General features: G+C 49.9%; 1 long non-coding RNA gene across 1 annotated transcript in view; it reads right to left on the bottom strand.

The window, feature by feature from the left end:
* The window catches only part of LOC137480448 (uncharacterized), a 213451-nt gene extending 198214 nt beyond the window's left edge, over window positions 1–15237 (bottom strand). The window contains exon 1 of the long non-coding RNA XR_011002923.1: window positions 15137–15237. This is a non-coding gene — a long non-coding RNA (uncharacterized lncRNA). The remainder of the gene's footprint in view (window positions 1–15136) is intronic.
* Window positions 15238–16304: the final 1067 nt, after the last annotated feature.

Below are 16304 nucleotides of genomic sequence, written 5' to 3'. Positions count from 1 at the left end.
CCTGGCCAGTCCCGGTGTTCTTGGATACCCCTCAATCCAGCTGTGTTGTTCCCAACCCCAGATTCTCTCGGGTGTACCCACACTCCGGCAAAATTTTACTCAGTCCTGGGTGCTCTCGAAGATTAATATCTCAACCCAGCAGCAACCCTGGGTGCTCTTGAAGATTAATATCTCAACCCAGCAGACTTTTATTCAACCCTGGGTGCTCTTGAAGATTAATATCTCAACCCAGCAGCAACCCTGGGTGCTCTTGTGTATTAATCCCTCAACCCAGCCCATTCAATTCAACCTAGCAAAAAAAAATTTAAAGGCCCCTTTTTACCTTCTTATTTTCCCCAATGGATTATACCAGGAACACCCTCGGCTTCTTCTCTCCAAGGGGTCCAGCTCCTTCCCTGAGACGCAATCCTAATTTTCCTTGGGGGGATTCTCTCACTCTTTTATCATTCGCTTCATCTCTGCACTGGCCGCTTTTCTCGCGGAAAAGACGGAAACGCAGCATAAGAAATGCCGCAATCTCTTAGCATGTCTGGGGTACCCAGCCCGCCTCTCGTTCACACACATTCATCCCCCCCTTATCCACCCCATCCCAACAAATACTTACCTATCCCTTGTCCTTGGGTCTTTGTTCTTCGCGTACACTTTGGTCATAGGGGCTAATTACCGTGGTTTTAGGGAATCCTTTCCCTTTTCTTTGTTTTATTGTCTCCTTTTGTCCATCGGATCGTAACCTGCATCTGTCGGTAGCACCAGGGGAGCACAGTTAGGCCGCCTAATCAGGGCAGGACGCGTCTCCCTCACTCTGACTCTCCTAAGGCACTGGCAGAGAGGTGTTAGGAACCATCCTCTGCTACCATTTGTAATAAACGCCAAACACTTGGTTTTAAAATTTTAAAAGTTTAATAATAATAAAATAGTTATAAAAATAGTAATACAATTAGAGTAATGAAAATTTAGAGTTAAGACAATTACAAGACAATAAAAAAGCAAAGAATTACGGACATCCGGATGCTCTCGGGCACTTAAGCCCGATAAGCATACCTTGTGAACAAAGGAATAATCTTTAAAAGCAATAGCCTGTTGCATATTCATACATCTCATACATGATGCATAAATTCCTTGCAAATTAAGAACTTTTCTGGTTTTTGTCAACTTCTTCCCCTTAATCCTGGTGGTTCCATAAAGACGGAGAGAAGGTGGAGGAATGTTTGTCTTTTCCGATAAGGAGGCAGTAATTCTTTATGGGCCCCCATCATTGTCATCTCTGTGTGAAGAGTTTCTTCATTATCTCATCTCTTGCTTGAGCTGGTAAAAAAAAAAAACCCACATATATAGGCTCTATTTTAACTACAAAACTAAATTTACCATACTATTAAAATGTTAATACAGCACTTCTAATCAATATAACATAATACATATAGTATTCAATTTAATATTTGCGAAAAGCCAATCATAAAATATGCATTTTTCACAACATCATTGGTGTGCAGTGAATGACGCACGGTGGCAGAACATATCTATGAACAATGTGAACAACAAGATAGATGAGAGAATTATTTACATTCTTTCCCAACTGTCTCCCAGGCTCTCGCCTGGTTAGAAAACCTTCTCTTTTTCTCTCTGACTGAACTGAGAATATCCACATTTCCTCCGTTTTGTTTACACTGGGGCCTCGTACATCCATGCAGGGTAAGTAACTTGAATGCATACTAATTTTGAGGCACATTGCTAGACTCAGGATCATCAGGACCCCCACTATGAAAACTCCTCTGCCTCTGCCTTCGCCCACCGCCTTGCCACCAGCGGCGGGGTAAACCATCTTCTCAGCAGCAGGAATAGTCTTTTGTGGTTTTGTACCTGTATCGAGCCGCATACCTCTGTTTAAAGATGCCCTACCTGGATAGTTTGACTGAGTCTGACTGCAGGATACTTTGTTTAACCCTTGGCACTCAACAGTAATGATTTTGAGCTTTTTACTTTAATTTTCCCCTCAGCCCATTTTGGAATAGGCAAAACCACACCCAGGAGTCTACTTTCATTATACCCAGACGAGTGGCGAGCCCTAAAACATGGCTAGTCAGGCACATCACACAAGCCCTTTGGCCAGAATCTCTTTATACAGTGTACCAGCCAAACCTCATCACAGTATTCACACTTAAAATGCACAAAGGGACAACAATCACAACCTGGTGGTTCAGTGCACCTTATCAGATCACTATCAGTCATTTACTTGGCCAGCACAGGGTTAACTTCAGGTCTCCAGGGGGAGAGGTGACTTCTTCCTCAGGTGTCTCTTCCTGGTGCTCGATCTTCTTTACTCCAGGTATCCAGGCTTTTTCTGCTGTCTGAATTGCTGTGTCTGTGGTTAAAAGGACAATAAAAGGATCTTCCCAGTGAGGGGTGAGGGGGGCTTCCCTCTAGGCTTTTATAAGCACTTTGTCTCCAGGTTACGTATAGAGAACTTTAAAGGGGTGCTCTGTGTCACCATCTTCTGTTTTCACAATTCTTGTCTTTTTTATCCCATGTTTTCTAAACAAATTTTAGTTTGCATGTTATCTCAGATATAAATACAAGTCCCCAGAAACTGGTCTAACTGGTCTGACACCTCTAAGGGATTATCTATCAAACTGCCCATCTCTTTTCTGAAGGCTCTGATGTCCCCGGATGTTAAGTGGCACATTGATGGACCTAGTAACTCCCGGTGTGGCTGGAATTTTTCTCAATGGGAGTAGATTGTGTCTCTTGACATGTACTACTGGGACTGCTTCTGGTCTCCTAATAGCTTCTAGGATTTGATTTTTTTTTAATTCCTCATGAACCAACCCTTGTCTACAGGTGCTGATGAAGCGTCTTTTTTCCCCAAATTTTCCAAAGGTGTGGACCACCCCAGAAGTGTATTGAGAATCAGTAAAAATCGCCCCTCTCTTCCTTTTTTAACTTTTTAAGTGTTTGTAAAACTGCATACAGTTCACAAACTGGTGCTGAACAACTGGCACCTAGGGGTCTCGACGCTACCACTTTTCCTGACTTCCCATCTACTATTGTATACTCTGACTTCCTTTTCCCTTCTATAAGCCTCTGCAATTTTACCACTTTTATAGAAATTTCACCTTCTCACTATACCCTTCAAAAATCTACCGTCCATCCTCTTCTTTTTCTTCCTCCCTCATGATCCTGTGCCCCAGACACCCGACCTTTGGCTTAGCAACCCACAACTTAGATTCTGACACCTCCAATCCCCTTCTCTTTTCTTGTATACCTTAGAATCTCCCTCCAAGAATCCTTTCCAGCAAGTAATACACTCCACTTCCTCTGAACCAGGGCTCCCCTGGCCACATATCTGCTGATAAATTACACAAACACCCACTTCCACTTTTACACTAGGGCCACTTTAAGAACCCCTATTGTAATTTCCTCTCTGGCCAATGTTCTATCCTATAACAAATCATCCTCACTTGATCCAACTTCCAGCCCTTTAGCCCTTTCCCACTTACTCCAGCCATCTAGCACATTACCCAGGGTGGCCTCTAGGAGGAATACCCCCACTCTTCTTCCTTGGCTGTCCTCCTTTGTCTACTGTGGGTCTGACCCAAGATGATTCCCAGCCACTATAAGCTTTCGGGCTGGTAAAAAAAAAAAAAAACCAAAACACACACAAAAAAAAAAAAAAAAACAAAAAAAAAAAAAACAAAAACAAAAAACAAAACTCAAAACTGCCCACTGCCACTTGCCCCCTTAAAAAGTTCTCCTCTTGAACAGTTTCTGAGGAACACACAATCATTATTTTCTTCAGTAGGAAAATCTACCCCATCATTCCATACAAAAAGAAGGTAGCCAATCTGCTCCACAGCCTAAAATCCCTTTCTTACAGAACGGGGAAAGAACATGTATCTACATTGCTCCTACTGTGATGTGTTAATGCTTAAATTATTAGGAGCAAGTTGGCACATCTTCCAGGTACAGCTATTACCCAGTTCAACTCAGCTTCCTCTGGCTGGGGTAGCAAATTCTCTCTACCACAACTGAGATATGTCCTAATACTCTATAAAAATGCTACAGTAACCTTTGTCAGACAGCAACACGGCAGCACTCCTGCTTCAGAAGAGCATTGCACAGCCTGTCAGTTTTCCCATTTCTCTGGAGACCATTCTGGTGAGGTCAAAGGAAGCTGTAGATACACCCTCAGCTATGCTCATTACTGGAACCAAGCAACAAACGCTACCTGGACTGTTGTGCTCTTCATTCATCCAAGGGAGGAGTCTAAAGCTGTTCAACAGCTCTAACAGCAATGTGGAAAAATGAAGACTGATTATGGGAAAAGAGGAAATAGCCCCCCCACCCCTTTTTTTTTCCTTTTTTTTTTTTTTTTTAGCAATACAACATTATTGTTGTTCATGTTCAACTGAAAATGCTACACACTTTTCACTAATCTAAAAGTCTTAGGATAAGTGACTATGCTCTTCAAAACGGTGCAGAATCAATTCAACCCAGCTAAAACACCATAAAGACAGAAGAAGCAAGGAGAATGGGTCCTACTACTGACAGTACTGCCTCTGGTCATCTGAGAGGCCTGCTGATAGAAAAGAGGTCTCCTAGAAGTCCAGCCACAGGCAGAAACATAACTGCCATCAGGTCCTTTACAAAGAATATAGGCACCTTTTAAAATCTTATGAAAAGTTATCACTGACTTGTGAAGCTCAACCTGAATTAAGGGCAAGCCACTATTTGTTTATACAAAAATTGCTCCTTGTGGGTCCAACCTGAACCAGTCACAGATGGAAGCCTCATGACAAGTGAAGAGGTCTACTGACTGCAGCACATCATGCAATGGACCCAGCAAAGGGCCAACAGAGTGCACACTGAGCATGATTTTGTACTGAACATACTCAAGAAACACCTGAAGAGCTGATAATTTGGCAGCCCCTCACCCTCACAGGAATGATGCTGTAAAAAGGAAAAGCACATTTCCAAAAAAACCCCAAAACCACTGAAAAACAAATTATTTTTGCAAAGTCAGATAAAAAAAGACCCCTCAAACACCAGGGTCACTGATCTTAAGTTCAGAGAGATGCCAAAACACAGTTTAATCCCTGCAGCAGTTAACAGTGTGCTGACATTTGAATGAGGCCGCACAGGAACTGACAGGAAAATTGGGAAGGCCCTTTGTCTCAGAGTGCAGGAAGGCAGCAGTTTCTAACACAGTGCAGTCAACTGTGCAACTGTCAACCAGAGCAAATCCAGCACCTGCAGAAAACATGCCAGAAACAGATAACAAAACTCCTGTTCTAGAACAAATACTATGCATAGGAGCTCCTGAACGTCACTGAATACTGTCAGAGGTGAGTGGCAAAACCTGCTGCAGGTGAACAACAGAGTACACTGAGTTGGAAAGGACACACGGGAATCTATAAAAGCCAACTCTTGGCCCTGCCCAGAGCAGCTCCAAGAACCAACCCCAAGAGCACCACACCAAACAAATCCAGCTGTTTCCTACTAGGTCATCATTTTAGGATGAAGCTGTTGAGCCAGGTGTTTGCAACACAGGTATAGCATCTGGCACCTAAAAGGTCCATTTAAATTCTACCAGTAGTCTGGGGACAAAGCCTGGATGCCGGCACCTTTTCCCTGGAGGGAGAGTGGCAGATTGAGACAAGGAGTGCATTTCTCAGTAACGCACAGCTAGTGTTCATCCTATGAGAAGCTAATACCAAATTAACTCTGACAGAAGAGAGGCAAGTTTGTTAAGGCTCTGCCAGCTCTTCTACACATTTGCTCATAGCACATCATTTCAGAGGGTTATATACAAACTCAGATGCCAAAGTGCAGTTTCATTCTTATCGCCTGCACTAGATTAACTGCAGCTACCAGACCCAGGTCTTAACAGATCTTGGTTTTATCAAGCCAACTATCCCATTCAGCAGAAAGCAATTTAATACCCTGAGACCAGGAGTTTAGGACATGGTAAAAAGGGGGAAAAAAACAAAACAAACCAAAAACCACAAAAAAAAAAAACTTATACAACAAGCAATTTTGCTAACATCTCCTTACTGTAACTCTTTGCTGAGTTCTAGAAGGAATCAAAAAAAAATTTAACCGGCACTGTACTTATGCCTGTTTTTTGTTCAAGTTTACCAGCCGACTAGCCTCGCAGCGAACCGATTTCTGGATTTTTGGCTGATAATGAGCTCTCTTACCTTTTCCTTTCTGTACTTCCAAAGTCCTGGACCGAAGAGGTTTACCAGTTCTCGAACACTCGAGAACGCACCCTCCCTCCCCGGTCTGCCCGTGATCAAACCCCTGAACTCCCCGAGTTGCAGGCTTTATGTGTGAAATGAGTTTTCCCGGTTCTGTCCGCTTCCCCCGCGACCGACCACTTTTCTCGCAGGATAGTGAAACTGCGATCTTGGGTCCGCACTCGTCCCGTGACAGTGTCACGTCTCAAACACACACGCTCGATCACCCCTCACTCAACCACGCAATACTTACGGTCCTTTTTTCCGCGTGGATTCTTCGTGCACGTGGATTTTTATGAGTGAAAAAATTAACCGCGGCCTCAGAGATTCTGCTCCAAGTTCCCGAGAGCTCTGGGCCCATTTTATCCCCCTTTTTTGATAGTGACTCAGGCTCTGAGTTCAAAATCTGGTTGGTTCCACGGGACTCCCCAGTCCCGTCTTGCAGCAGTCAGAGGCCCTGCAAGGCCTCCCTGGCGGTTACCCGCCTAAGACAAGAAATGCAGAGTCATGTTGAGTGGACCAGAGTAGCCCCCCTTCCGTCTTCGGACCCTTGTTATCTCTCTGTAAGGCTATAGGTCGTATTCTCCTCGGCCCTGGCCATTGGACAGTTTCCAACACCCCAGTAGCCTACATAAACCCCCATCTCTGCCCAGTTCAGGGGAAGAGCTGTCGCTGGAACCCTTCAAAGGACCCTGATAATATAGACACCGCTGCGGAACTCTACACAAGCTTCTCCTCTCTCAATCCCTGCGTCTGCCGAGGCACCTTTGTGAGCTCAGAGCTGAAATCACTAAGAGCTGAACTCACAGAGCTGAAATCACTCAATAGTGCTCGCTTAGGTTGCTTGCGGCTGGGAGTTAGCCCGAGGGACCCAGGGAGGTTGTGCCTCATCAGCACAGCGCTATCCGGGACACCTACAGCGGCAGCTGCCCGGGGGGCCAGACGGACAAAAAAAGGGTTTCCCTGGACCCCCAAATCAAATGCCCACATTCTCCACCAAGATTGTTATAAATGAATGCTCCAATTTATTAACTAAAGAAAATTTGTCAAATGGTCCAAATATAAATTTAGAGAATAACAATGAAAAGCCACTATCAAAAAAGGACAGTGCCGAGCCCGGGATCGGCGCTGGGTAAGACACAGGTCTGACCACTGCAGCATAGGGTCCCCTATGTTCACCCCGACTGTTCTGTCTGAGCGATTTTCATAGGGTTTTTCTTGCCTGAGGCAAAGTCTCTTTCTTCTTTTCTGGGCTGCACCTATTCATGTGCTGTTCCTTCACTGTGGCAAGTGGAACAGAACCCTTCTGGAGAGTGATGATCACCCATGATCCTGTTCCCGGAGTTCGGTATTCAGATGTATCTCTCTGATGGTTCTGGTTATCTCACTCTCGGCTACTTATCGTGTGTTCTTCACCCGGGAGTTCCTTGGACCACCTTGGGGAAGCACCCATCTCCGAGCTGGCCACGTCCATTTGTTTGCAAATTAGGTCCTTTTCTCCCTGCTGCCAGCTGTGGTTTTGAAATACTGTGAAGCAACCTTCCCATCCCCGGCTGGGGCGCTTAAAAATCTTACACGAATATTTCTTACCAATATAACATATTTCATACATCTATTGCTCACAAGCACGAATTATCTAAAATACAGATAACAGAAGGGTGAGAACACTATCTCAGATCCCCTGGCTACTTTGATGCCAGAGGCACTTCTTATCTCTCCTTTCTTATTCTCTGTCCCTCCTGTAGTTCCTCTGCCCATTTGTTGCTCTTGGATCTCTGCCTCCTTCACCTGACTTTTATCTTTTTCTGGATTTGTGGGGATGTTTGTGTTGGTTTTGTTGTTTTCCTGGTGGTTGTTGTGTTTGCCTGTTTTATTTGGTCACAGTTTTGCTTTTGCTTTTTGCTTTTTAGGTTTTTTTTCCATCCATTTAACAGCAGAAATCAGCTTGTGATTTGTATTGTGAAGTTTTGATACACAGGTGTTGCACATAAAGGTTGTTTTTGTTTTTAAAGTCATCTCAGACACAGAGCTGCAAGCCCCTGTGATTTGAGACCGGAGTGCTCTCAGACAGCAAATTGTGCATGAATAGGAAACTTGTAGTTCCCATCTCCATTACACATGGCGAAATGTAAAGCGGTTGGAATGGTACCAATTCTAGCCTTTCTTTTGCCTTCTTTTGCTGCCATGCCGTAAAACCGTGTCAGATTCATCAAGGAGCTCAGTTCTGCCAGGATGGGGTGTGCAGGGATGATCCCTCAGCTCGTGTGTGCACCTGCTGTGCACCAGGCCAGACAGGTGACTGCCATCCACAGCCAGCCTCTGTCTGCAAAGGGAGCAGGGAGCTGCAGCTCTGAGGAACTCAGGGCTTAGGGAGCAAACAGACCAAGTCCCTAATTTATATCAGTTCCTTCACTCGAGTATTTTCTGCTGATCGATTTTTATCTTCCTGCCCAGGGCTGCAAAAAAAGCACGCTGGCAATTTGCTTTAGCTATGAAGTGAAGAGACTCTTCTCAACAGGTTCCACCTCTTCTTCTTCTTTGAATTAAAAGCAGAGGAAAACTCTTCTGTTGGTCGCATCAAACCAACATAAGTTTCATGAGTCTGTGAAAGACATAAGTGTGTAAAAGTTATTTCATTTTATAGTACTTACTGTTTTCTAATTCAGCTATTGGGCAATTATGCCATCATTCACTATACACAATAACTGGAAGAAGCACTGGAAATGAACTTTTTTAAAAAACTAGGCTTAAAAAAAGTCAAGGAATTCCATAAAGAAAACCAAATACTAAGAATACAGTAATTTAAACTTTTCAAAGCCCCTTGATAATGGAGCCCTGAACCCCAGTCATGTGCAGTGCAGCCTCGGCGGTCCCTTTGAGACCAGAATTGCCAAGGGTCAGGGTTGGGATGAGCCTTCACCCAAAACTGGCTCCTAGACTGAGTGGGAACCAATCCAGAACAGGGCTCACACAAAGAGCAAAGCCTCAAGGCCAAAGCCAAACCTTCATCAGGTTGGCTTTGTTTAAACACAGAACTGGAGCAAACTTGCTTGTCCGGTAACATCACTGTCACCATGACACTTTACATGAGCTACTAAATAAGCACTGTCCTGTCCTGAACTGGGTTGCCCAAATACTGTTGAGAACTTGCCTTGCCCCTGCCCTGTGCCCCTGGGACTGCTCTTGGCCAGGCAGCCTCAGTGGGAGCCAGCACTGGCTGCAGCCCCAGCGGGCCCCCCAGGACAAGGCCCAGCAATGAAGAGGCCAATGAAAGCACTGGGCAGCAGCAGAACCCTCAGCAGAACTCTTTGGACAACCATGGACCGGCCACAACTCCTCTGCAGGAGTCAGGCTACCAATGCTATGAGCAGAGTTACGAGAAAACCGTGGAGAAAAATCAACAGCTGACCCTCTGCTCTCGTACAGCTTCCAAATGCCAAGATAGCAGCCAGTTATAGATGTAATTCGTGCAGTTAGGAGTGCATGTAATAAACTGTAGTTATAAATGCTACACACTGTGGCCATAAAATGTTTTAGAGTTACTGTAAAAAACCAAGGCGAAGGGAATTCTCAGATTAAGTTGCCCAGCAAGTTGCAGGCACCTAATTAGCATTTTAAAAGCCCTAGCCAGCAGAAAGCAATAACCAAAAAGCTGGCCATTAAGGCACGCCCAAGCAAATCATGAGCAGGTGGCGTAGAGGACAGGACCTAGACTCAACATCAGGAGGAAAGACAAGGAAGAGGACATCTGGATTCATCACTAGCTGATGATCTGCTGTTCAGAAGATATCAGCAACCAAAATGCCTTCTCTGTGAGGGAAGACTGCATGAATATGCAGCTTGCCACAATGACTTATAGCCGAAGGCAGAATAAAAAGTATAAAAAACCTCTGCGGAAATACAATGGTGCGCAAACTTGAGGAGGCACCGATTCTGTCGGTTTGCACCCAGAGCTGCTCTGTGGACTGTGGGCGAATTCGAACTCTAAATAGTTATATGGGATAGCAAACAAATTTAGTTATTAATTATTTATCCAGATTGGCTTGTCCCTATTTATAACAGGCTCGTGAAGGAGTGAGTGCTTCCACTAAATAAAAGACCTGATGTGCTTGAAAGCCGACCTTCTGTTCGCTCAGACCTCCTCACCTCTGTCGACGAGGTGACTTTATGCTGTTGCTGTGTGGCTTTTGAGAGCTCTGGGATGGAGATGAGTAAGCGTTAAACTCGTTCAAAGGAGCTGCCCAAAGCAGTAGTCTCTCTTTGGCTGGGGAGCGGGACCGGCCTTGTTGAACGCAGGCAGCAGCACGAGCAGGGCTCCTCCACCAGCAGGGACGTGCCACGAGCCAGGAGGGGACCGTGGCACCAGAGGGGACCGTGGCACCAGAGGGGACCGTGGCGCCAGCCATGCCCAGCCACCATGAACCGGGTGGCAAAGTCAGGTGCTGCTGTCAGGCTGCATTAACAGCCCAGGCGAGGCATCATCAGGAGCCAGGTTTGGGGACCATCCAAGGAGTCCTGTCAAGAGCAAATCATTTGAATATTCTCGCTAGGACAAAAAAAGAGCAAAGCAATCCAGCTGACATGTGAGGAAAGTGAATTCAAGTTCATTTAAAGCGCTGCTCAATTCAGGACTGGGTTTCTTTTAGGTGAACTGATGCTAATAAATGTTTTCCTTCATATGCTGGGGTTTCTCTGCGATCAGACTTCTTTGATGATACATTTCTGACCCCATTTGGTTTTGCTCTTTAAGGTAAGTTGAGAGGCCGAGTAGCTTTCTTGAGCAATGGAGAATTGTTTGTAGCTCAGTTTTTTCTCCGGAGGAGCCTTCCATTTTAGCACAGGAGGAAGGGGAGGCAAAGGTTTAAAAGCTTTCCCTCCTGGAGTGACACACCTTCAGAGGAGTCTGTGAGGAGAAGTCCCCTCAGCCACTGCCAGGGCTGTTTGCCTCCTCTGCAGGCTCAGTATTCTGGGAGTTCCACAAGCCTCAGCTGCCAATGTACTTTGCTCTGGATAGTTCTTGTTGTGCAGTACACAGGGAGAATATTTTGTGCTAGATTCCCCTCTGGGCTTTGAGGTAAATCTCAGGAATTCTGGTGATTTTAATGTCCAGATGAACTTTTGATGGATAGTACGGAAAAGGGAAGAAGTACCATGGAAAATTAATTGCTCAAAATGTGAGTGGCCCAACCACACTAAAAACAAAGTCTAAACTGAAGAATTTTTTTATTTTCTTTTTCCCCTGACAGGTGGGGTAAAACATGCAGTGCTACTAAAGCCTTTCACAGATGCAGCCAGCAACCAGCTAGCCAGACCAGGGCGGCGGGCTCGGGAGGGGAGGAGGTGGGGGGATCTCGGGAGGCTTCCGCTTTACAGCTGGGTTGGGGGGCTGTGGGGGAGGCACGGAGTGCTGCTGCTCTGCTTTCTTGGGCAACTGCTGCTGCGGAGGCCACGCCTGAGAGCTGCCAAAGCCGCCGGTCTCTGAGCTCCCTGGGGTCGAGGGAGAGTCACGCCTTCTCGGCCGGGGTGCTGGAGCTGCGTCAGCGCGACTGTGGAGAGAGGAGTGGGTGAGGCCCCCAGCTGCCAGTGGCAAACTGGGACCCTCCGCACAGCAGGGCCCAGAGCTGGCAAGGCTCCCCAGCACGGCTGGAGCTGCTGGCACAGCTTGGCCCAGCTGGACAGCTGCCCCTCAAGGCCCCGGCGAGCAGGGGACGGCTCTGGGCAGGCTCCCTGGCCAGGAACGGGCCCCAGAGCGCGTCTGCCTTTCGAGGGCAATCTCGTCCCCGCTCTTTCTGCTCCCCACCTTGCCTTGTCTCTGCCCTGTGCCCCTGGGGCTGCTCTTGGCCAGGCAGCCTCAGTGGGAGCCAGCACTGGCTGCAGCCCCAGCGGGCCCCCCAGGACAAGGCCCAGCAATGAAGAGGCCAATGAAAGCACTGGGCAGCAGCAGAACCCTCAGCAGAGCTCTTTGGACAACCACGGACCGGCCACAACTCCACTATCAGCAGCATTTCAAGATTCGGGAGGGTAGCGATCAGCAACAACTTACTGTTTCTTTTCCTTCCACCACCGGAAACCAACATAGCACAGGACCACAGAGAGTGGCACAGTGAACAGTGTCACTACTGTGCCTATCATGCAGGACCTGCGCACATCCTGGGGGCACAAAACTCTTGGGGTTCTCGGTGGATTCTGGGCGTTCGCACGTGACTTGCCAAGCAGTTCTGTTGGAGCAATGGGGAGTATGAGCCCGCGCTGTGCTGCGCTGCTGAGCTGGCAGCACGGTGGATACGGCCAGGACGTTCCCTGCTTCCCCCAGAGCTGGGGCCTGCAGGCACCTTGCCGCCCCTCGGCACAGGCTGTGCCACCCAGCAAAGCCCAGGCAGCCGGGAGGAGAGCCCGGGGCTAGCGCAGCTGCTTGGGCAGTCGCTGCTTGGAGGGACAGGGGCCAAACCCATCCCTGAGCAGCCCCTGCCAGCCCTGGCCCTCCCTGCCCCGTGACAGCTCCCCCAGCCCCAGGGGACAGAGTCAGGCCCTGTCAGGAGCCAGTGCAGCCCCTGCCCAGTCAGGAGCCAGGGCTGGCTCTGGCCCTGGGCTGGCAGCAGGGCTCCCGCTCGGGGCTGCTCCTGTGCCTTGGGCCTCTGGGCGCTCAGGGCCAGCTGCGGGAGCAGCTGCAGCGGGAGGGGCGTTGGTGCTCGAGTCCCGATTCCCCGGGGCTGGGAAGGAGCTCCAGAGGCCTCGAAGCCGAGGCGCCTCCAGCTTTGGCTGCTGCCGGGCCGTGCAAGGGCAGGGCCTGGGGAAGAGCTGCTGACACACAGCCCCGCTGAGGGCTGTGCTTGCAATTACCTCCTGTGCCCGTGCCTGTGCCTGTGTCCATGCCTGGCATCGCCTTCCTTCCTCCAGCAGTGGTGGGCACTGAGCCACTGCTTCCTCCGGGATATGCCACCTTCGGCATAGACTTTTTCTCTGTCACTTGAGAAAGGAAAAAGGACAGCTGGATCAGATGGAACCATTCACCATTCCAGGACATGACATCTTCAGGAGACAATACTTGTCAAAGTCATGGATAAGGATCAGTAGAAAATGGCCAGGTTACTTGGGCTGTGCCAACGACCTCCCTCATCCAAGCAGCCCCTACACCTGGTCTCCTCAGAGACCAGGAAATTACAGGGGATCTCAGGGTGTGCATGGCCCATGCTGCAGGTTGGCTCCCTGTCAGCTGGTGCCAAATGCCTTCCTGCAGAGGCTGGGGAGAAGCTGCAGCCAGGCCAGGCTGGCAAACAGCCCTGCAGGCCTTGAAAGCAGCAGCAGGGCAGCCAGGCCGCCATGGATCCCTTCCCGCTGTGCCGGGCACAGCGTGTCCAGATGTGCAGGGAAAGGCCCCGGCTGCTGAGTCCCAGGGGAAGGCTGGGGGAAATGCACCCACCACGGCGTCTCTCCAGGTCAGTCAGCATCTGGTCTAGATGTTTGGCTGCCTCCAGGGATTTACTGTCTCCTCTGTCCTTGTTCTTCCATGTAGGAGGACCTTAACAGAAAGTTGTTCCACGTCTCCTTCAGGCCAGAGTGGCAGTGAGTGCCCCTGGGTGATTGGTGCCCTCCAAGGCACTCCCTCAGCTCTGCCTTCCACTCAGGAGCAGGGGCAGGGGGACCACGTGCCTGCGGTGGCCCCACACTGGGATGGAAGGAGCCCCTTGCGGGGCAGTTGGGGGAGAAAGGACTCCCTGGAGCTGCCAGCAGCTCTAAACCCAGCCCCAGCCCGGGCCAGGGCTTGGCGGCAGCAGCAGCAGGAGCAGCTCAGGCTCCCTGGGGCTGGCAAAGTAGCTTCGAAAGGCACAGCCCCGGGGCAAAGCCCTGGGCCCTGGTCCCTTCCCTCTCTGCTCTTCTCCGTGGCTGCACAGAGCACCCGGAAGGACACACTGGCATGGCACATGGGTGGAAGATGGAGAGCTAAATGCTCCTTCCTCCCACTGACAGCGATCCTGTGGGATCACTGTTGGGCACAAGAGTAGAAATTCGGAGGACAGGATTTCCAGAATCCATCCAACTTCAAAGCATCTTTATGGAAATCACACATGAATATTACTCTGGACAATAATTACTCGGTTAGGAAAGGGTTGCTGATAACCTACCTTCACCAAGCTCCAAGACGCCTGAACCATGGTTTGCCCGCATTTCTACAAGATGCGAGTCACGGTCCCAATCTAGAAAGGAGCACGGATGGGAAATGTTCCTTGGTGTGCTGGGATCCCCTTCTATGGGGAAGTGAGCACTGCAAGGGGCTCAGGTAATGCTGTGTGCCCGCACTGCCAAGCAGCAGAGAGGGCAGCTCAAGCCTCAGCAGGGCTCAGCAGGCCCAGAGGCACAGCAATTACCTTCTGTGTCTGTGCCTGGCATCGCTTCCCTTCCTGCAGCAGAGGCTGCCAATGAGCCACTGCTTCCTCCGGGAATCTCAGCCTTCAGCACAGCCTCTCCTTCCATCTCTGGGGAAAGGAAAAGGGACAGCTGGATCAGGTGGGGCTGTTCCCCACTGGGAAGGTGGCATCTTCAGGAGGCAAGGCTTGTCTCTGTCATGCATGAGATTCAGGATAAAGACCAGGTTATTGGGGCTGCTCCAGGGCCCGCCCTCCTCCAAAGAGCTGCCCCTCCAGATGTGTTCAGAGAGCGGGAAATTGCAGGGGATCTCAGGTTGGGCTCCCTGGCAGCCGGTGCCAAATACCTTCCTGCAGAGGCTGGGGAGAAGCTGCAGCCAGGCCAGGCTGGCAAACAGCCCTGCAGGCCGTGAAAGCAGCAGCAGGGCAGCCAGGCCGCCATGGATCCCTTCCCGCTGTGCCGGGCACGGCGTGTCCAGATGTGCAGGAAAAGCCCCCGGCTGCTGAGTCCCAGGGGAAGGCTGAAGGAAATGCACCCACCACGGCGTCTCTCCAGGTCACTCAGCATCTGGTCTAGATGTTTGGCTGCCTCCAGGGATTTACTATCTCCTGTGGGTTTGTTCCTCTCTCTCGGAGGACCTTAGGAGAAGTGTTTGCATTTCAGATGAATGGATCTCACAAAACCAGGGCTCAGCCTGTGGGATCAGCAGGGACACACGACTCACCCCTGCGATGGGAGCCAGGCTTCTGTGCAGCAACCAGGAAAGGAGCCTGGAAAGTCTTCCCTGCAGACACACCTGTAACTCAACAGGCACAGAAGCTTCTGTCACCGGCTTCCTGCCAGGTTGTCGATGATTATTCTTTTAGGAACATTGACAACATACCTGCAGGAGGCTTAAGAGGCTGGAAATCTTCCTGCAGCCAAGCTGCTGGAGAAGCCTTCCTAGCATGCTCATCTAGAAGGGAGCATAGAACAGAACCATTTCCTGGTGTGCTGGGATCCCCCTCTGCCTTTGGGAACTGGGACTGCAAGGTGGTCAGGCAAGGCCGTGGCAGCCAGATGTGAAAGGACACGGCCAAAGCTGCACAGGGGCCTGGGGAGCTCTGGGCTGGCTCCTGGCCACTCTCCACACTTTTGGTAGGCCCTGTGCAACATCCCTGGGAGGGCGGCTGGAGCAGCCCAGGGTCCCTGAGGGCTCTGTCCCTCCCTCTGAGGAAACCCTCCCTAAAGCCCAGGGGAAAAGCATCACCCAGCGCTTCCCGGGGAGCAGGGAGCGCTGTCCCGGGAAAGGGCAGCCAGGCTGCCGGCTCACCTGCTCCCCGCGCTTGCAGCGGAGCAGCCTGGGCAGCCCTGGCAGGCAGGGCCACGGCCAGGAGGAGCAGGAGGAAGAGGCGCAGAGCAAGGGCCATGGTGCCTTGCCCTCTGCCAGTCCCGCAGCTCTTGCTGCCACCGCTGTCCTCACACAGCTGTCCCAGTGTCAGCACCACTGCTGCCAGCGCCGCTGCTGCCACAGCAGTTGTGCTCAAGGACTGACTGCTCGGTCGTTGTGGTGCTGTGCAACCACGGGGCTCTGGCACCTCTGTGACCTCAGAGCCTGCTGTGACCTCAGCCTGCTGTGACCCCAGAGCCTGCTGTGACCTCATGGCCAGGCTGGAGTGGTGTGGGCAGTGGGATCTGCCTTCTTTGGCAGGGAGCTCACCCTGCCCA

This window comes from Anomalospiza imberbis, chromosome 11 (genome assembly GCF_031753505.1).
Source record: "Anomalospiza imberbis isolate Cuckoo-Finch-1a 21T00152 chromosome 11, ASM3175350v1, whole genome shotgun sequence".
In the NCBI taxonomy this organism is placed as follows: domain Eukaryota; kingdom Metazoa; phylum Chordata; class Aves; order Passeriformes; family Viduidae; genus Anomalospiza; species Anomalospiza imberbis.
This window is presented reverse-complemented; position numbering and strand designations above follow the sequence as displayed.